The sequence below is a fragment of the Esox lucius genome, chromosome 23 (assembly GCF_011004845.1).
Source record: "Esox lucius isolate fEsoLuc1 chromosome 23, fEsoLuc1.pri, whole genome shotgun sequence".
NCBI lineage: Eukaryota > Metazoa > Chordata > Actinopteri > Esociformes > Esocidae > Esox > Esox lucius.
The window spans coordinates 22,319,885-22,341,355 of NC_047591.1; the positions used below are offsets into that span (position 1 = coordinate 22,319,885).

General features: G+C 43.5%; 1 protein-coding gene across 5 annotated transcripts in view; it reads left to right on the plus strand.

Moving 5' to 3' along the window:
* Positions 1 to 21,471, plus strand: part of LOC105024020 (ras-specific guanine nucleotide-releasing factor RalGPS1) — a 130,050-nt gene that overhangs the window by 79,892 nt on the left and 28,687 nt on the right. The window lies entirely within an intron of this gene.

Below are 21,471 nucleotides of genomic sequence, written 5' to 3' on the forward strand. Positions count from 1 at the left end.
AAAAAATTGCACATCCTTTGCCATTAATTGGTTACTACCGGCACATCGTTACAACAGTATATATAGGTAGTAACATAGCTGATGAGGCTTTAGTTTCTGAGGGTGTCTGTCAGGTTCTGTCATCTGTGTTTTCCCCATTTAGAGGTACTTGAAGTTTGTTTGTGAGCTGCTTACATTCACACCGTCTGTCAACTGTCTTGTCCGATGAGCTTCCTTTTTGGTCCCGGCGGGTTCTTGAGAGCGGCCTATTTCCTGAGGTTGAGCCGAGGACATTTCCAGCAGATTTTGTATGTATGTACTTGACATTTCGGCGGAGATGTTGGAAACTTTCAACTCAGAAAGGGCAGTTACAGGCAAGTCATTCAGGCAACCATCTGACTGTGTTTGACATTAACTCTTAGCAGATGTCATTCCCCTTCCTGGTTGAGATAGAATTCCTTCTTTCTTTAGTCAGACCACTTGCTCATCCATTGGGGAATGTATTTACCTCAGAATTGCAAAATTCAATTTGCATCTGTTTTCAAATAGAAAACACTTTCTTTCACTTTTACATGGAACACATCATTTAACACTTTTGTTTCTGCAAACATTACACTCAAACATTACACTCAAACGTTACACCTTACATTCAGTTTCAGATCATTCAGATGTCAGGATGTATCTGTTTGTTTAAAGGTGCTGTATCAGAAATCACTTGTGATTTCTGTGTGATGTTGGCTGGTCCAGATATTCACATGTATTGTTTGAAGCAAGGGTTTGAATCCTCAAAAGGTCTGTTCTTTGAGCATGCTATCAAAACTGCAGATTCTTCAAGTCCTGAAAGTTGCAAAGTGGAGCCGCCATGGACCAGACTGTTTGGTCCAGTACGTCCCACAGATGCTCAGTCCGATAGAGGGTGGTCAGATGGACAGGGGTCATCGTAGGCATTCTGACCGGTCTGCGTCTACGCAGCCTCATACGCAGCAGGGTGCAATGCCTTTTGTGTTGTTACACATTCCTCCCGTAACCAACAAAACATTTCTGTGACTTGTGCCTCGGTTCGCACCAGACAGGATAGCCTTCGTTGCCCTTGCGTATTGATGAGCCTCAGGTGCCCATCACCCAGTCACCGGTTTGTGGATTGTCCCTCCTCTGACCATTGTCAGTTGGTACTCACCTGGAGCTGACCGGGGCATCCCACAAGCCTTGTCATTTCAGAGATGCTCTGACCCAGTCGTCTGGCCGTAACAATTTGACCCTTGTCAAAGTCACTCTGGTCTTTACTCCTGCCCATTTCTCCTGCATCCAACACATTGACTATGAGAACTGATTGTTCACTTATCATCTTATCTACCCAGACCTTGACATGTGCCCTTGTTAGGAGATGATCAATGTTATTCGCTTCACCTGTGAGGTGTCATAATGATTTGGCCAATTAGTTTGGCTCATTGTACACACACACACATACACACATACACACACACACACACACACACACGTATATGTATATATTACTGTGCCGTTCCCTGGTTTCTTAACATCTACTGGTTTGGCCTACTTTCTGAATTTGATACAACTAGCATTGTATTGAGTACAGAATCACTTTACAATCTCATTCAGTAACCAAAACTGCCATATTGTCAGCGGTTTAATGCTGGTGTACAAAACGGACATTAAAAGTAACCACATTTGTCCTCAAGCAAAAATGTTTTGGTTTCTCAAGGCATTCAGACCTGAGCTCATTTTGCAGCTTCCATTACCAAACGTTTGTCACAGACTCCCTGACGGAAGCCTTCGTTCCGACGTGGCACGCCCTTGGGGACATTACTTCTCCAATCAACACGTCGCACGACAGGCTTGAATGTCACCCTTTACAAACAAACCTGTCACCATGTCAGCTACTGTTGTTGATGCATCTGTGGCAACAATTTGTACCTGGCAACCATTTCCTTTTGTAAAAACACGATGCATCCCACAAATCTGTCCTCTGCATTTGGGTATTCGAGGCAAACCATATGGCATGGTGTTTGACTCATTTGAACAGGGCATGTCTGTTCTAGTGGTCCCTGGACGTGTTGACTAATGGAGTAAGTCTCATGTAGGCTTGGCTGGCAGTTTTCATTGAACCTGACCTCTTTCAACACTGACTGATCATCAGCAGGATTAGTCCGTGATGCTCATAGATCTTGCTTTGATGATCTCAGAACCACTGACTTTGTGTGGTGTCCAAGTTCTAGGTAACCCTTAGGTAGCTCTTAAACCTGAGCTTATGAACTTTGAGGCGGCTGCTCTAATCTGTCTGATGGTGAACCAGGATTGTGGGAATGGTCTACCACCTTCTCTGCTGCTGTGTGTTGTTGTTGTCTTGGCCAATGAGGGCAGAGTGCTGAAATCTACTGAGGAGTTGCAGTGTTGCTAGGGAACGACTACACTCAGTTCGCCCGTCTTTGTGACAGCATTAAGCCCTGTTCCGGTTTCCCCCTTTGTAACTGGGCCAGTTAAGTGAAGAAATGGCAATACTATTGGTGAAATTATGTCATTAGCAGTGTTTTTACTGGTGGACTTTCCGGGTCTCCATCCCAGTCCCTCCCCAGGACCAAGCCCCAGCTGGCGCTGACTCGAGGGTCCATAATCCTTGATTTATCCTTTTAGTCCGAGTCCTTACAACCAACAGGAGCCCAAAGTGGACTTAACACCGGGCTCACTAGAGTGGGCAGAGAGATCCCTTCTTAACGGGCACGTGCCCGTCTTGGTGCACAGGATCAGAGAGAACCTATGGGAGCCTTTTTCACTGTGGTAAAGTGGGAGTTTGGGTCCATTCTGCATTTCTACCAGCCACATTTATGGGGGGGATTATGGTCAACAGAATGTCAACAGAATGACCTCAATCATCATTTGTTTTTTTTCTGTAGCAAATAAGTGTGTTTGTGTGTATTTATGTACAACCCTGTTTCTAAAAAAGTTGGGATGCTGTGAAAAATGTAAAGAAAAACAGAATGCAATAACATGCTAATCATTTAAACCCTATATTCAATAAAAAAAAATTGTACCAAGACAACATATCCATGGTTAAAACTGAGATATTATTGTTTCTTGGAAAATACATGCTCACTTTGAATTTGATGCCTGCATCAAGTTTAAAAAACTAAACCTGGTGGGACATCACACAACTAATTAGGTTAATTGGCAACAGGTCAGTAACATGATTGGGTATTAAAAGATCATTCCAGAGAGGATGGGCCTGTCAGAAGTGAGGATGGGGAGGGGTTCACCACTCTGTGAAAGACTGCGCGGGCAAATAGTGCCACAATTCAAGAGTCTGGGAATCTCATCATTTAATGTGCATAATATTATTCGGATAAAAATAAAATAGAAATTCAGAGAATCTGTAGTAATCTCAGTGGACATCTGTGAACTGTGAACACAGTATGTCGCAGCATCGACAAATGCAAGTTAAAACTCTGCCATGCAAAGAAGAAACCATAAATGAACAATATCCAGAAACGCCAGCGCCTTCTCTGGACCCAGGCCCATTTTAGATGGACTGAGGCGAAGTGCTGAACTGGCCTGCAAGCCAAGAATGGGACAACTTTCCACTCTCCTCAGGTCCGGAATGTTTACTGAGTGTTTTTAAAAGAAGAGGTGATGCAACTCACTGGTAAACATTCCCCTGTCCCAGTTCTTTTGACGTGTGGCTGGCATCAAATTCAAAATGGGCATGTATTATTCAAAAAACAATAACATTTCTCAGTTTCAACATTTGATATGTTGTCTTTGTACTATTTTCAATTAAATACAGGGATAAATGATTTGCATGTCATTGGGTTCTGGTTTTATTTTACGCCGCATCCCAACTAGTTTATCCTACATCTTTTCCCCTCCGTCCTGACTGGATTTGCTTCTGCAGGGAGAAACAATGTTTAATTTTTATTTGTGTAAAAGGCAATTTTGCTGCGGACTCAAACACACACTACTTTTTAAACAGTCGTTGTAAATGCTGTCCTATCTTCAGTCAGCAACTCTTGCTACAGCCCATCATTCTGTCCTGTTTGACCCTCTCTCATCATGACTGCTGTTACATGTGAACCACGTTACATTTTTAATTAGCTGGTTTTGGTAAAGTTTGTCAACTTAAAAAAATAAAGGTGTCTGTGTGTGTCTGTATGTGTGTGGTCTGTTTGTTTCTGCACTGCTTTGACTCAGCTATTCATGAGGGCTTAAAATGCTTTAACCTTTGAGCTGGAAAGAGCCAAGCCCTTTTGAAGGAGTAATGTTGGGGGAGGGGGGGCAGGAGTACTAAAGTCATGCCTTCTTCAAACACATCCATGCAGAACAGACCAGCCATCCATTGCAGGCCTTCTCAGTTGACTCAGCCAACAATAGATCCACCCTTTAATAGATCCATTCCACCCTTTAATAGATCCATCCCACCCTTTAATAGATCCATCCCACCCTTTAATAGATCCATCCCACCCTTTAATAGATCCATCCCACCCTTTAATAGATCCATCCCACCCTTTAATAGATCCATCTCACCCTTTAATAGATCCAACCCACCCTTTATTTCCACCAGTAAAGCTATGATATGTTGTAGTAAGTCATTTCACCTGTAAAAAAGTACCTGTAAAAAGCCATTCTACAAACCTTGTGGGGTGGTGTTCCTTGTCAGAACAAGCCTGGACAAATGCACGTGTTTCCCCTGGGATCTGTTTCGACCAAGCTGCAGGGATAGTTTGCTCTTACCACAAGGCTACAAACCACTGACAGATTCAGGAGGCTGAGGGATTATTTGGTCAGAATGAAGGGAAAAAGCATCTTATTGTTTTGGTGCCCATCGTGTCTTCACTAGACTATTTCTGACAGATGACATCACGTCACTCTGGGGCTAAATGCCTGTTTGCCGTTTGTGGATGTTTGAAAAGCTCCGAGTTGTCCTAGGACCGTCTGCGGCCTGTGAGAGAGCTTAATATCATGCCTCCCTCGGCCGCTCGGCCCGTGGAACAGTAGCCACATAGAAGGAATGTTATTGTGTGAGGGCTGCCGGGTCGGGGGATGGAGGTGTGTGGGAGGGGGAACAGGTCAGGGGGACCCTTCCACTCCTCTTTCCTTCTTCGAATCCCGCCAGATACCATGTGTCTGCTGCTGACCCGGGGACCAGCGCTCGGGGCTATATCATGTGTGTCTCGCTGTTCGTGAGGTTTCGTTGGGCTTCAGCGTGCTGACCCGCAAAAGGCAACTTCCTCAGACTCCTGTGGTGTTCCAGCTGGGTGGATGCTGATGTAAACCTCAGTTTTATTGGCAGATGTTGCGAAACTGCTATCATGAGTGGTTTCTTTTTCACCTTCCGCTTTGAACTCTGACCCCGACCTCCCAAAAGACTACGAAGTGGTTAAATCAACAGCGCGGCAGTTCACTCACCTGTCTGCTTTTGTCGGGCTAAAGGCTTGCCCTGACGACCAAAATAATGACTGAAAAGAGCTGAATGAATTGCTCATGATGTTGCTTTTACGAGATGACCCTCCCATGGAAACCTTTGATAAGAGAACACTTGCATCAGCCCCACGTCATTGTGGGTAATTTCCTGTGTATACAGCCCAGTAGGGTTTTGTCTTTCTCGCTCTCTCTTGGCATTCTCTCGCTCTCCCTCTTTATGCTTTCTTTCAGCATTCTCTCTAACTTCTCTTTGTTGTTTGTTCATGGATTTCACTTGGAACAAAGGAGTGTGATTCTTTATTTTGCTATTTGTAATAAGACTTAATTGTAATATTATGTTAGGGGTTTGTTACATTTTTTATTGACAGTGCTTAGTGCTTAGTGCTATGTGATGCGACTTTCCTAAGGCAGATACATTACAATCTTAGCAGGCACTCTCGTCGATCATCTGACCTCTCTCTTCAACGGAAATTTGCCAGAGCTTCATCATGGCACTCTGTTCATCCACATAATACAGTTTTTTGGGGGGTGGAGTGGTTACTCTCATGGTGAACAATTCCTATCAGCTCTGGGAAGGACAGAATAATAGCCAGTGTTTGACGCAGTTCAGCCAGCGGACGGCGGACACACCTTTTGGCGCATTGGGCCCCGTTACCGTCCCCCCGGGTGGGCAGGTGTGGGGGGTGTCTTCCTTTGTTTCAACATTGCTCTATAGACGGCATGAATGCAGATAAGAAATGGCTCCATGTGTCACGATCCCTGGGGGCTCCTCCCGTTGACCCCTGTCAAAACAAAGCCAGGTCAGCCCCGCTTTCCGCTTCCTCTTTCAGAGCTCTGGTTGCAGTAACAGAACGTGGTCTCCATTCAAACGTAAATAAAGCTGCCCCCTCCCCGCTTTTACTGCATAGGTTGCCCTGGTAACCAACAGCGACCGTCTCCCAGCCTCCCACCAGGGTTGTGGTGAAGTGATGAAAGTACCAGATGTGAGGGACCAGTTGAAGGTCACCACTATTCCCGCCTAAAATCCCCTGCGGGCTTTTCCTCTGACCCTGGAAGGCGGAGAGACACCCCCGCCCCCCCCCCTTCCTGGTTGCAAAGGGACGCAGACACAGAGGTTTTATTTTTTTGGGGTTTTATACTTTCCATTTAAAGGTCAAAATATGCGAGGCCCTGCTTTGTAATGAGTCTGGCTGTATGGTGACCACGGAACGCAAGGACATTTGTCTTTTACTTTGACAAGTGTAATAGTGGAAGTGTGTGGTGAAACTAGGTGGATTGGATCCTGTTTATTATTCACTTTCCGTCTCGGAACCGAGTGTATACTAATTCCACAATTACTTCACAAAACCTTTCCCTAATGCCACCGTGGAAGAAAGTGCCTTTTGTTTTTATACTTTGGACCGGGCTGTGGGAAACTGCTGTTCGCAAATTAAACTGAGGATAGGGCTGTTTCCACATGGAAGAACTTCTGGATGGTATGCATTTAAAAGACAATGAAATACCCTGAATATATTTAGTGAACATGTTGTATGTAGTTTGTTTTGTATTATCTAAATAATATATGTATTTATTTTTTATCTGTGTCTGTGCTTATGTGATCTTGTGTCAGCTGTGTAAAAGTTCAACAGTGTTTCTGTGGGCCCACCGCTAAACCTCTGGGGACAGATTCTCTCCTGAATTCCTACAGACCTGCTGTTTTTCTCTTCCTCGATCGTTCCTCCTCCTTCGCACTGATGTCCGTCTCTCCCTCGTTCCTGTGCCAATGTGGAGGAGGCCTAACTTTGATTCTTTCCGGACCACAGCAGATGCCCTGCCAAATAGCCCGATGGCTTTCAGTGTTTTAAAATAGCACCAGATCAAATATATATATTTTATTGCCTTTTCTATCGCATGGTAACGCTACACCGCCGATCCTGATGACTTTACGCACCGAACGGGCAGCTGAGGAGCCCTGTGCCCGTCTCGTCTGTGTGGCACCTCTGTGTGGCACCGGCATGCAGTAGGCTTGTGTGTATTGATGCAATTTTGCAATATATATTGATATACAATATTACATTACTCGCTAAAGAAACATTAAAGAAGCCTGTTATTTGGCACGGAGTCCGGTGAACTAATCAGTTCCAGTTGTGTGTGTGTCTGTGTTCGGTATGAACAAGGTTGGATGTCGTGTCTCGAACCAGCCAGTTACTCTATGGTGAGTTGGACAGAGTCGTAATATCACAACCATTGCCAAGTCTGTTCTATTGACTGGGTTCTCTGACATCCCTCTTGTGAGCTGAACTGTGTTAATGTCCTCAAGTGCAACAAAACTACTTCTGGTGTTGGTATTAAAGTACCTCGGCCATTGTAATGTTCTGATTGAATATGTATGTTGTCTAGGAGAAGTGGACTGATTCCGAAGTTCCGCTGCTCGGCAATACAGCGATTAGAAGAATTATCTGGTACTGCCGGCAATATAGCCCTCGAGACAATTCAGTCCAGATTAAGGCCGAAGACAATTAGTACAACAAAGCAGTGACATTAATTCCCTTGATTGTGCAATGAGTTTTACCCGTCATTCAGTTCATCTGCTGTTATAAAATATCTGCAGACTAGGTTCCCTTCGTGTCCCAAGTGCTCAGCAACCTTCAGTCATTGCAGGAGTACGGAAAGCTTCATATTTTTTTCATGTCGCGCCGGGGTTTTAGCACGTGTGAGAGGCCTATGGAAATGTAATAAAAGTCCTCAGTGCGTTCCGTGTCCGCCCCATCCCCCCACCGTTTCTGTGCCTCTCAGCATTTTATTTAATGATATTTTCTGTTTGTGTTTTGACTGTGAGCAGGGCCACCATTTCACAGACTTTTAACATTTTTTTTTTTATGACCAAACCCGTGTGATGTCAGGGAGTACTTCGTTTTCGGCGTCTTTCCGCCCCCAAGGCCCGCATGGCGCACCAATCCCACCCCCGGGAACTAATGTTTTTCTATCAGCCTGTTCAAGGGTTCCCCATCTACCCAACCAGGAGGCCCTAGCATTCCTGGCAGAGTAACGGCTGTATTCGAAATAAGATCTATAGCAAGCACAGAAGGAAGGGAAAAACTGAATTTCTCACAGAGAACAGACTGCTCAGACACGGAGTCTTGTTTCATCTTATCCAGCACGTAATCAGAAAGTAAAAGTAAAAAGCTGCTAATTGCCTTGGTCGTTTTCTTTCAGACGCTACTGTGATCACAGCGCTGCCAGGTTTCCCTGTCTGTAGCTGCCCACTCCACAGCTTAATGGTGAGAAAGCAATCCAAGCATGATGTCAAATCATTACAAGTCGGAGTACAAACAACCAGGACCATTATGCTTCATCGGGCCGCCCTGGCTAACAAGGTGCCTGTAACTAGTCGAGCAAAGCAACTCTGAGATCAAACCAATGGGCCTGAATGGAAAGCCATTTAACACACTCAAAATGAATCCAAAACATGTTGGTTCAGTATAGTTCTTTTTAAGGACTTGCTCGAATTGTTCCGTGAGAGGCAGCTTGACATTTGGACTGGCTTAAGGTCGTAGTTCAAACGCAAAGGGCTGCTACTCTCTGTGTGCCTGTCAGTTGGCACCTTGACGGAGCAGGTCAGGTCACCGCGCTGGGCTCCCCTGACCTGGCGTCCGTTAGCCTGACAGCCCAGACGTATCACTGCACAGATCATGTTTCTTCAGCTGGCCGGCTGACCCGCCCACACGCCCCTCCCTCACGATGCACTCCGCAACTCCCCTGAAATCAGGAAGCGTCGAGACCCAAACCAATGATTACAGAGATGTTGTCATCACTCAGTCCCAGATTGGGACGGAATTGCAGCCATATTTGGTAGGGCGGGATTTCAAACTTTTGGAACGAACAGGAATCCAGGCATACCGTGCTGTAGGTGACTGGCTCCGGATTTTACTGATGCAGGTCAAGTGGTTTTAGTTCTTAATTCTAGAGGCAATCACACGTCGTACCTGCTAGTAGAGGTCATAGGGTCTCCCAGGGTCTCGTTGGTCCCTTTGGCAAATGCAGACTGGGGTCTTTTAATGCACTGTACATTTATCTGAAGCAACTGAGTCACAAATGCATCACTTGTACTCTTGGGTTTCTTTGGGTATCGAACCCGTAATCCTGGTTTTGCAGGTGTCAGGGTTATACTAACTGAGCCACGTGTGATCGGATAGATGAAGAAACAGTGAATGGTTTTGACAATAGTTAATACGTTTAAATGTGTTCAACTATGGAATGACATGGATGACTTTGACGTTGATCGCCCTCTGCCCAACAGAAGGCGTGGTTATGAGAGGTCTTCAAGCTACAGTTTGGTCGGCTGCATTACGTAAATCTTGCTACACACTTTGTCATAAACTACAGCAGCTGACAGCTGCAGTTAGAGCAAGAATAAACTGTTTTTCATTTTTGGAAAAACATGTTTGGTTTACGACTAAAAAAAAATCTATTGTTTTGGTTCTGCTTAACAACACTTGCTTGTTCTGATCCAACTATGTGTGTTTTGTGGTACATTTGTCATTTAGCCAATCCAGAGTGATTTACTATAAGTGGATTTTAGATGAGACGACCACATGTCACAATTGTAGTAGTAAATTATTTAGTGCAGATAAGTTAGGGTCTTTTCCTTTTTTTGTGGGGGGTTGACAAACCAAAACAAGCTGTATTATATGTGAGGTTTCCTGTTTGCCTTTAGATTTGTCTAAATGCATATTGTTTTAGAAGCAAAGTCAGTGTTATTAGGAGAACCGTAACAACCTGAAACAGCCTTGAACCCTCCATGTTCAACACAATAGAAAACACAATAGAAGGAATGGAATGACTCCATGTTCCACAGAAGGAGGAAACTCTGTAGTCCTATTTTCAGTAACTGGAAGCCTGACTAAAGGCCAGACCTTGTCAGTTATCCAAGTGCCACATACTAATTGAAATGTATTCTTTTGATTCATGATAACAATTTTCTTGGGGTTGCATAACCAAGTCAATCAGGATTCATTTCTGTTATGGCTACCACACAGACACTCGTTTCTCTAGCCAGATACCAGGATGTGAGAGGAGGATTTTCCTACTGGTCTTCAGTTTTATATTCAGAACAACTCTGTCTGTTACCCAAGTGCCTAATGACCGCTTTCAGGAAACTAGAGACTGTGGACTCTTTGTCCCCTTGAAGACCTTTCTATCTCCTTAGTTGAGGTCACTGCCTGGATTGCCCACTGCTGCAGAATGGGTTTGATTGTGGCCGTTTTAGCAGTCTTCTTTATCCTCTCTGTTAACTCCTATCATAAACATAGAAACACTGACTGTTACTTTCTACAGGGTAAAGAATATTACGGTTAGTCTGGAGGTGCTGTATTCCTCGGGCGTCATTTTTCTACCAAGCGTATTTCTCACTACATTCCGGAGTTTGGCGATGGCAGGATTTGTTTGTCCACCAAATTATTGCGATTTAATAAACTGTTGCATGTTACTTACTTCATAGGCTTGTTGCCATGAATAAATCAGAGCCTTACAACCCCGCCTGGAAAACACCCTTCATTCATCCTTTCGGTGGACAAATGTGCCCTCGTTAACAAAACCGCACTGGAAATATTTACCACATGTATGTTCTGTAACGGTGAAGGCAGAATGTTTGAATCTTTTGCTGTCACTTAAAATTACCCATGAATGCCACCTACTGAGCTCCCAACACTGGCAGCACTCTGTATAGCCGTCCGGTAGAGGAACCCACATATTTTAAAGGTTCTTGTGGCTAAAATTCCAAACTGTCCCTTTAATAGATGTGCATCACAAGGCCCAGATCAACACTGTAATTGGGTGAATACAGGCCATTTAATGTGGCGCTAAGACGTTCGCGCTTCAGCGTGCACTAAATGAGCCATTGCCTTCAGCCTTGCTATAACACGTCACTAAGAGTTATCATTCAGCCTCGGAGCGGCGCTGGCTGTTTTCCACCACCTTCCTTCTCTCCTGCGTTCCCAACCCTCGTTGTCGGCCCAATTAACAAATTGATTTAAGATGTGGATTGTTTGAACTGTTTAAGTTGTGTTGTTCTCACTGTACTTAGTGTGTTTTTTATATTCAGCATTGTATGATGCCCCTTAACTTTGACTCCATTTTAAACATCATCGGTGAAGGACTTTGAATGCATTCTGAACAAGTTGCTAGTACCAGTCCGTCCAAATGTCACCAGTACATATTACTGGAAGATACCCCCCCCCCCCCCCCCCCCCCCCCCCCCCCCACACCCCCACAGTGTCTTCAGTCTTTCCTGTCTACTTTGTTCCTATGTCTGGACACTGGCAGACCACAGGCTGCAGGACACCACCAAGTGACACATCCCTTCCAGTTGATTTTATAATTGAAAAACGTCACTGATGTTTTTCTCCGCTCCTCGTGTTTGTTTGTCTGTTTTGTCCTGGCAGACGAATGCTGGAAAAAATTAACAATCAAAACGGCAGCAACTTTGAGTGAGTGCCAAAAAGCTGGCCGCAATTTCCACCAATGAGCTGTTAATGCATGTGTCTGCAGTAAGTACCCTCCATTCCACTTTAGTGAGCATTTGGAATGGTTTCACTCTAATAACTTATTGTCTGAGCCTTGCTTCCAACCTACAGCCACCAACTCGGTGATCTTTGGCTTGAATGCCGTTGTTAAAGTGGAACCCGTTTTGGAAATTGTAGAAACCTGCGTGCAAACTTTTCCTTCAGTCATTAAGGTGTGCTGGTTTGTACTGGTCCGAGGAAATGTAACCCTCTTTATTTGCACTTTCCAACTGTATCTTCAATTAATTTAGAAATATCATGTGTTGTGTAGACCAGTGTCTCCCAAACTTTTTCAGTTACTGTACCCACAAAATGTTTTTGCACTGCTTTCAGTACCCCTGAAGTACCCCCTCATGTTAATTTCACTAGTAAGTCTATGGTGTCATGAGTGTTTTCAAGTACGCCCTGTGGAGAGACCCAAGTACCCCCAGGGGTCCTAGTACCCCTGGTTGGGAACCACTGGTGTAGACAATGGCTTTAGGGCATGTAATGTCTGGTCTACATGGACACATACTGAAATACTGATTAAACCGAGGAGTGTGAGAAAGTGGTGGAAACACTGTTTGCCTCGAGAACCCGACATATTGGATATTTGAACAATGTACGTGGTTACAAGAGACTAGCAGTAGGCAGATTTAGAAGTGAGTTCTGAGACTATGCTTCATGCACATTCATGATGTTAATAGTGAAAATGGCTAAATTTACATGTCTTTGTTGACCTCTAAATAAACTTTTAGTTTATTGTGGGGACGTCTTGAGGAATTCATTTTGCTATGTACTGCGACTGCAATGTATGGCTCGTGCAAGCAATAGCAAAGCCAAATACATTCCAGAAATGGAACTCAGACAAAACAACCGTTTGGATGATGCTACAACACTAAAAGTAAATGATGTCTGATGTGCTGAAAATCAAGTCCATTCAAGGCGCTTGACCTCAAATGGACACCGAAAGAAAGTTCCTTTACTCCTGGCCCCCCACACCTCTTGGCAACTCCCAGGGAGGCCAGTGCAGATCCAGTTGGCCCGTGGTCCAGCTGTGAACAACAAGGAAGGGAACTTTGGAAGGTAACCATTGTCTGCCACGTTTATGACTGTACTTCACACACTGGTGGCCTTGTGAGCTCTTCAGTCATCTGTCTGATGGGACAGTACTTCTCCTCGGAGAGCAGCCTCAGTTCAGTGTCTGGACACACTCGATACGGAAAACAAAGGCATGACATCATCAGTTTTGTTGAAGAGATTGTGCAGGACAAAACCAAACTCACAACTCCATAATCCACTGGGCCCAGTTTTCCTTCATTATATTTCCTTGATATTTTTTGGCTTGTCTTGATGCTTTATTAATCCAGTTGCTGCAGATGTTGGCTCAGTCCCACATGGCCTTTTAAAAGCCATAACTGGGTTTCGAATGGAATTCAGACCCTCTGTATTGGCTAATGAGAGGCGTTTTTAACTCCCAGTCTGCCATATTTGAATGGACTGGTGAACACATTGCTGATGCATGCATTCTCCTCTAAACGCGTAGGTGCTGAGAAGTGCTTCCTGGCTGAGCACTGGGATAAGAATAAGAACATAGCAATGTGTGGTCATCTTTTTTTGAAAATGGCAATTTCTCTTGGAGAACAATTTAAATAAAAAATGTAAAATACCAGGGTGTTAATAAATTGTCCAGCGTCTGTTACTCATTGGTTTCAGTACAACAGCCTGTAAGTCAGTCAGTGAATTACGTATTGGGTTTTCTCTGATGTGTCTGAACAGGCTCTAGTAGAAGAGACATGACATTTGTTTGGAGGGACACAGCCGCTTGCGGTCAGAGCAGAACCTCAATGAATGAGATTGGCCTTTATCTGCGCCAGCATGGTCTGTTGTTTAGAAAATATGTCACATGATGAGCCAGCGATGTGGAGGGCAGGAAAAGAGTCAGAGTATCACAGGAAGGCTTAGTCCAGGGGTGTGCAAACTAAGGCCCGCGGGCTGAATCCGGATCATAAGGTAATTCCAGCCGGCCTGCGGTAGGTAATAAAACATTTTGAGGGGTTGTAACACAGCTCATCAGCCCCTTCTTATACATCTGAATCTGAATTAAAATGATTTAGACATTGTAATGGACCTACTGTATAAATGTTTTATTACTCTTTTCTGGCCTGCAAAGCATTTATGATCAACAAAAAACAATCTGTCTCTCTAAATCCTGATGTGGCCCTGAGCCAAAACGTTTGCCCTCCCCTGGTTTAGTCAGATGCTGTGTTATAAACCACATCCTCATCCCCCTCTTTCTCACTTAACTTCTCTCTCTCTAAACACTGCTCTAATGCGCTTTCTCCCCTTTTCTCACTCAATCACTCACATGTTTGTCTTTCTATTCTAGACCTCCCTAAACCTGAAATCCATGTTCCCTAGGCTTAAACCTAACCCTTATCCTGGACTTAACCTCAATAACCTAACTTTTATGCTTAAACTTAACCAAGCCTTGACGCCTAACCGGTAATGCGTAAACCTGAAAATATATTCAGTGCTTACTACACTATTTCCAATGGTAATCTTTTCTCTTAACCCCTGACCGTTAATCGAATTTTCCCAAGTGGCGACTAGAAAGAAACCTTGTGGGGACCGACCTTCAGGTTTCACTATCTTTTTGGGGACATGTCTAGTCCTCACACAACTACACGTTTACATGGATCACACACACACACACACACACACACACACACACACACACACACACACCGCAGGAGTTCAAGCAGGCCGTTGATTGATGGGCAGTTTTGGAACTGGGTTATTGTTGTGCTGTTGCCTGACAGTGTCTCATTAAACAATAATTGGTTCAAAGGCAGTTATATAAATGGCATATTTAGTGGTTTCAGTTTTTAAAGTGTTGGTAGAACAGGATTGACGGGCTGCCCAAATGCTTTGCCACGCCTCTGCAGACACTGGTTAGTTCTCCACAAGGAATCTGGATTTGAGTAGAGCTGGCAAGAGCGCAGTGCGCGTTAAAATGGAGTGGCGGCCCCTCCAATTTCACTCTGGTAAAACTCAGCCCAGCATTTTGTTTCATTCGTCACCATGCTTTAGATTTAGGCATAGCCTACAACTTGCTGTTGAAATGCGTGCTTCTTCTCTCATAGCCTTCTTCACAATCCCGTGGCAGCCTTCATCATCACAAAAGTAAATTGTGGGTTAAACTGTGTTTTTTGACAAAACATTTTGAGAGCGAAAAGAGCGGCAGCTCTCGTTCATTTTCATGAACGAGACTGAAAAAACACACGTAGGCCATCGTTTTTTGGAAGCGTGAACACTGCCATTGGACAGGACGCAACACGAGTAGTGTAGCAGCAGTCATTTATTTCAGAGGGGGCGTTCCATAACGCTTGACAGCTGAAGGCAACGCTGGATGACTGTTGTGTAGCTTCTGGGTAACAGACTCCCCAGTCACAAAAACAGAACAGTCTGATTGATTCAAGGTACTGATGGCTTGGCCCAGAGCCAGAACACAGTGGTAAATCCTAATTGTCTTTGATTGGTTGGATTGGCCTGCACGGAAATGTTTCACACTGAAATATGTTTCAAACGACGGGTCATAGAAGATACAGCTTATGACTGATGAGTCATAGAAGATACAGCTTATGACTGACGAGTCATAGAAGATATCAATCATTACGGACAAGTCTTGGATATAGATCATGACTGATGTTAACGGAGACTTGACTGAACGGCACTAATCTCGCTGCCAGGAGCTATGTAAGTGCCAGGCTGGACTGCGGGAATCAAAACCGCCAGGCAAGTGCTGAGTTGGGATTGGTCACTTGCCACAATGCTGAAGTGAGCATTTTGTGTCTTACCAGAGCAGAGTGGAACAACACCTACCCAGTCACCACCATCTGGTGGTTTGGATTGAGAACCACCTCAGTTAAGACAAAGAAAGGTGTCCTTTTTACTTATATGGTTTTATTGTCAGAGGGAGGGGAGTTTTCATTCGTGTTGAAGCAGTCCTTGAAAAAGTATTGTCAATACAAAGAACATTTTTGGTCCTGAAATGTTATTGTTTTTTCTTCTTTCAAAGGGGATATAATGTTCAGTAAAAACACATTGGTCCTGGGAACTAGGCTATTTTAGGACACTGACTATAACCCATGGTGTGGGTTGGGTTTCGACCCACTCCCCTTTTATACCTTTAAAAACAAAAATGGCCATAGCTTATAACTTACAGTGCTATAATTCTTGAACCACAAAAGCATAAATGTGTTGTTTAGCTTTTCTCAAGGTTCCATGTGAACATTCTGCCCTCGTAAAAATGAAAGCAGGAGGTGTCTGTTCTGCTGATTTCATGGAAAGATTAATTGACAGGGAAAAGACAATTTGGTGTGTACAGTCACATTAATGGTGTTGTTTCAAGCCTGGGCCTTGGTCAAAAATGTATATACAGTGGGTAGAACAAGTATTTGATACACTGCCGATTTTGCAGGTTTTCCCACTTACAAAGCATCAAGAAGTCTGTAATTTTTATCATCGGTCCTCTTCAACTGTGAGTGACGGAATCCAAAACCAAAATCCAGAAAATCACATTGTATGATTTTAAAGTAATTCATTTGCATTTTATTGCATGACATAAGTATTTGATACATCAGAAAAGCAGAAATTAATATTTGGTACAGAAACCTTTGTTTGCAATTACATAGATCATACGTTTCCTGTAGTTTTCTTTTTTCCAAACATCTTTTTATTAAAGCATGTGATTTTACATACAATTCACTTGTACATTCTGAGAGCTTATTATATAACTAATTCAAAATAAAAAAGAAATAAAATAAAATAAAAGTACAATAATAAATAAAAATATAATTAAACAGTCAACTTAAAGTGGTACATTAAAAGGCAACACAAAACAAGAATACACACACAAAACACTACCAGACTGACCACGATCCCCCACACTATCCCAACCCCTTATCCGCCCGTCCAACCCCCTCCCATTTATCTCCCCCCTTCCCTGTAGAGACCATCACTCTAAAACCATTTCCATTGTCATATATCGTGTGCTAGGAGGCAGACTGTTATACTGGATTTGTAGTATTTAGGTATGATATGAGGGGTTTCCATGTCTTATTGAATAAGTTGAGTCTGTTTCTCAGCATATATCTCATTCTTTCTAAATTAAGTGGGTTAGTTAAATCCTCTAACTACATCTTAGAGGTAGGTACAGTTGCACTCTTCCACAAGATGAGGATTAATCTCTTTGCTATTATGAAGCAATAAGAGAGAAAACGCTGTTGTGCCACACTTAGTTTCCTGAAGGTCTCCGATATTCCAAGAATGATAAACGGGGTCAGGTTTGATTGAAGTATTTATGACCTCAGACATAATGTTGAATATATCAATCCAGAACAATTGAACCCTTGGGCATAGAGCAGAACTATGGAGAAGTGTCGCTATGGAAGGGTGGTCTTCCGTAGCGACTATGTCTATGTATAATTTTGAATTGGACAAGACAACGTCTTGCGTTAACTGAACAATTATGTATGTTTTCAAGACTTTCTTTCCATAAATCATCTGGAATGGATTCACCAAATTCCTCTTCCCACTTTCTTATATACTTTTCAGTTGAAGGGGGGCTTAGTAGTAAGAGATTGTTATAGACACAGGATATAATTTTACGTCCGTTAGGAGACAATTTCATAAAGTCGGCTTTTTTAGATTGTGGTTCAGTCTCAAATTCTCAAGTGTTTTCTGAACATAGTCCCTAACTTGTAGGTAATGAAAGATGTTTCCTGTAGTTCTTGACCAGGTTTGCACACACTGCAGCAGGGATTTTGGCCCACTCCTCCATACAGACCTTCTCCAGAACCTTCAGGTTTCGGGCTGTCGCTGGGCAATACGGATTTTCAGCTCCCTCCAAAGATTTTCTATTGGGTTCAGGTCTGGAGACTGGCTAGGCCACTCCAGGACCTTTAGATGCTTCTTACGGAGCCACTCCTTAGTTGGCCTGGCTGTGGCATCTTCAATGCTCTTACTGAGGGAAGGTGGTTGTTGGCCAAGATCTCGCGATACATGGCCCCATCCATCCTCCCTCAATACGGTGCAGTCGTCCTGTCCCCCAGAAAATCATCTCCAAAGAATGATGTTTCCACCTCCATGCTTCACGGTTGGGATGGTGTTCTTGGGGTTGTACTCATCCTTCTTCTTCCTCCAAACACGGCGAGTGGAGTTTAGACCAAAAAGCTCTATTTTGGTCTCATCAGACCACATGACCTTCTCCCATTCCTCCTCTGGATCATCCAGATGGTCATTGACAAACTTCAGACAGGCCTGGACATGCGCTGGCTTGAGCAGAGGGACCTTGCGTGCACTGCTGAATTTTAATCCATGATGGCTTAGTGTGTTACTAATGGTTTTCTTTGAGACTGTGGTCCCAGCTCTCTTCAGGTCATTAACCAGGTCCTCCTGTGTAGTTCTGGGCTGATCCCTCACCTTCCACATGATCATTGATGCCCCACGAGGTGAGATCTTGCATGGAGCCCCAAACCGAGGGAGATTGACGTCATCTTGAACTTCTATTTTCTAATAACTGCGCCAACAGTTGTTGCCTTCTCACCAAGCTGCTTGCCTATTGTCCTGTAGCCCATCCCAGCCTTGTGCAGTTCTACAATTTTATCCCTGATGTCCTTACACAGCTCTCTGGTCTTGGCCATTGTGGAGAGGTTGGAGTCTGTTTGATTGAGTGTGTGGAGAGGTGTCTTTTATACAGGTAACAAGTTCAAACAGATGCAGTAAATACAGGTAATGAGTAGAGAACAGGAGGGCTTCTTAAAGAAAAACTAACAGGTCTGTGAGAGTTGGAATTCTTAATGGTTGGTAGGTGATCAAATACCTATGTCATGCAATAAAATGCAAATTAATTATTTAAAAATCATAAAATGTGATTTTCTGGATTTTTGTTTGTTTTAGATTTTGTCTCTCACAGGTGAACTGTACATATGATAAAATTACAGACTTCTACATGCTTTGTAAGTAAGAAAACCTGCAAAATCATTGTTTTTGGTATCATAATGTGCCCACCAATGGCAATGAAGGCAAAACAAGCGATTACTTCATGTAAAAAAATTAAAATAAAATGGCTTCCATAATCATGCCTAGCTCAATAATAAACATAAATTTTTACACAATCTTTTAATTTTGTTGTGACGGGCCACCTATTACATAACGGAACATAAGCAGTTCACTGACCGGACAAACTTCTGGGACAACTCAAGATAATTCCTCCTCCAGGACATCGACCAAGGTCCTGACCTGTAGATAGTCTGACTGGGGACATGGAGATTTTGGACATGCATCTACAAAGGCTGCATTCCTCACACTGTGTCACAATTTAGGACTTATTTTTCCTGTTTTATAGCCATAATATAAACGTGAGGAGTCCCTCCCAATTATGTAATTATGTAGCACCCCCAAAATAATCCTCTTATGCATGTATTTGGATAGTGTCGCGTTTGCTTGCCCGTGTATGCAAGCTTATTAGAATGATTATTCCTCAAATTATCATTTCGGTTGCCATAGATTTGACTGCTAGTATTTATAAGACTGAACACTCAGTCACTGAAGATACCAGATGATTATTCTCTACATTTAATCCAAGACAAAATAAAATCCTACAGTCTTAGTTTCAGAGGTATTGTCACTGGAGGAGTGCCCCATACTAGCCCTGAGGGGGAATGAAGATGACAAAGTACCATGGTATTTGGACAGCAGGCAACGACAGGCTCTGTCAAGTTGGTGGGTAGCCCACAGACCCAGCATGGAGGGGCCAAAAGGACCACAGTGGGACGGGCGGAGTGTTCCAGCGGATGGAAACTCTCCCCCCTTCGCCTCACATGAGCTCACTGCATTGACACGCTTCCATGGCCTCGCTCTCGCAGCGTACCGTACAGTACAGTAGCTCCTTCCTAATATATGGTTCCATTCGCTTTTGTCAGGCAAAAATGTATGTACAGTTCTAACTATCTTATCTTCTCAGGACTCATTTGAGCCATTGCTGAAAGCCTCTGTTGTTCTTTTGTCGCTCTACAGTCTTTGGGTTTGTGTTCTGCTGGAAACGGTGGCCCAATTTAGCTGGCTCGGTAGCGAATGGTGACTTTTTTTATTTTTATCCAGACTGTTTCTGTTGTCCACACAGAGTATTCTGACCCCTGACATCACGGGATGGGTGGGTGGGGTGTATCTACAGAGGCTCCCATTGGTCTTCCCTCAGTTGCCTTAAAGTGTGGTTATTGTTGTGTAGTTTAAATGTTTGTATTTGGAAACAGACGCTACGTACCCTCTGGGGAGAACCACCATCTGAGCCCCCAGGGATGGAAGGCTTGATGAGCACATTACTCGAAGCTCAGCAATTTAAGGGGTCTGTCAGTCCTGGAGAGAGAGAAGGAGAAAGAACTGACCTTTGTGGTTATTTTGTGACCATCTGAACTTCACTTGAGCTCGCAGACCCAAATATTGCAAGATGAGGCTGGTCCTGAACTCTGCTTCAACACCAGGGCGCATTTTGCAGATTTCTCATAGATTCGAGTTCCAGATTGAAAATGCAGCAGAAACCAAGAGGTGGTTATGGGTTCTGTAATGTCACCATGGGGTGGTTATGTGTTCTTCATTATGACATGGTTTAAGATCTGGATAATGACTAGTTCCATTTCATCATCCAGCTGGGAAGAAACAAAAGCTATTGTTAGAAAAGCTGTTTGGTGAACCATTTCAGACAGTATCTGTTGTATATTCAATCTTTATTAAACACTGAAGTTGGATGACCAGCTTGGTACACGTCAATATCACCTGCCGCGAGCATTAGCCGGCAAAACACTCAATCCCAATATCTATGGGCCGTTATATTTATTTTAAAGTACACATTATCTGTGAAGCCGCCATTTGCTGCTGTCATACCAATGCAATGCAGAGCGATAACGGGCCAAGATCATGTTGACTTTCATGCTCATCCAAACCTTCTATAAACAGATCCAGAGTGCTTTTTTTTCTCAGTTGTCTGCAGCTTGGTTTGGGTTGGAGCCAAACTCATATGAGAGACAATGAGGTAATCCAGAGCTTTTTCCTATGTATGATTCCCTGTCTTTAGTGCTGGACTGAAGCCTTACCAGACCACTCTGCTGGCTTGCTGCCAAACAGTCTTCTTCAGAGACTTCATCCGAGACCCTAGATCCATTTTGGGAAGTCATAGAATATTAGATAAGATTGGAAGCTATCTCATTTCGAAAATGTAAATGCAAACAGCAATTTGAAAACTGAGTTTTTCCAACGTCTTGGTTGATGTCTGTTTTCTTTTTTTGAAGTTGTGATTTAATAATGAGACATTGTTCAGAATGATCCGTCCAACACCTTTTTGGACACACGTGACTTTGGTCAATATTTTTAGAGAAACCTTGCATAATGTTGGGATGTGTTTCTGTCACTGACTGGAAACTCAATAGACTCCAATCAAGTGGTAATTTTTTATTGAATGTGATCAAGGAACAGTGAG